Here is an 834-nt window from a genome sequence, read left to right as displayed (position 1 = left end):
GGAAGAGGAAATCTCGACTTAGAAAATAGCTCCATTGCATGGATATGCATGCAAATCAATAGAGCCAACTGTCTTGATTAATGATTAATTTGAGAGAGTCCAGTCCACTGTGGGTGGTACCACCCTTTGACAGGTGGTTCTGAGTTTAATAAGAAACCACACTGAGCAAACCGTGGATGCAAGCCAGTAACTACCATTCGTCCCAGATCCCTGTTTCAGTCTCTGCATCCAATTTCCTGCTTGAGTTCCTGCCCTCACTTTCCTCGGTGATGGATTGAGATAGGGACATGTAAGCTAAATAAACCCCTCAAGTTGTTTCGGTTGGTGTTGCATCCAAGCAACAGAAAGCAAACTAATACGGAGGACAAAAACTCCAAACATTGATTTTAAAATTACCATTTTAATGTAACCTTTAAATTCCGATGTGGAAGGTAGAGAGATATCTCAGTACTTCCAGGTTTCCAGTCTGGTAACAACTGGTAACTCCAGGTCCAGGGCACCCAAGCCCCTCTCTGTCCTCACTGGGAACCTGCACCCACATGGTGACTCTTAACAGTTTGTGGCTCTAATTCTTGAGTAATCCTATGCACTCCTCTGACCTCCATGGATACTTGGTATACAAGTGGTACACCAACACTGAACACATGTGGTACAGAAAAAATAACTACGCACATTAAAATAAATAAAAGATTTAAAAGTCATGTACAAATTGGCAATGTCCACTTTTCATTGATACCAGCTCTGCCAGAAACTTTTGATATTTATGAAACTCTCTTTACAAAGTTTTGTTTCTTTATTTGTTTTTTTTTGTTTTTTTTTTTTTTTTTTTTTTTT

This window comes from Mus pahari, chromosome 8, assembly GCF_900095145.1.
Source record: "Mus pahari chromosome 8, PAHARI_EIJ_v1.1, whole genome shotgun sequence".
Lineage (NCBI taxonomy): Eukaryota > Metazoa > Chordata > Mammalia > Rodentia > Muridae > Mus > Mus pahari.
This window is presented reverse-complemented; position numbering follows the sequence as displayed.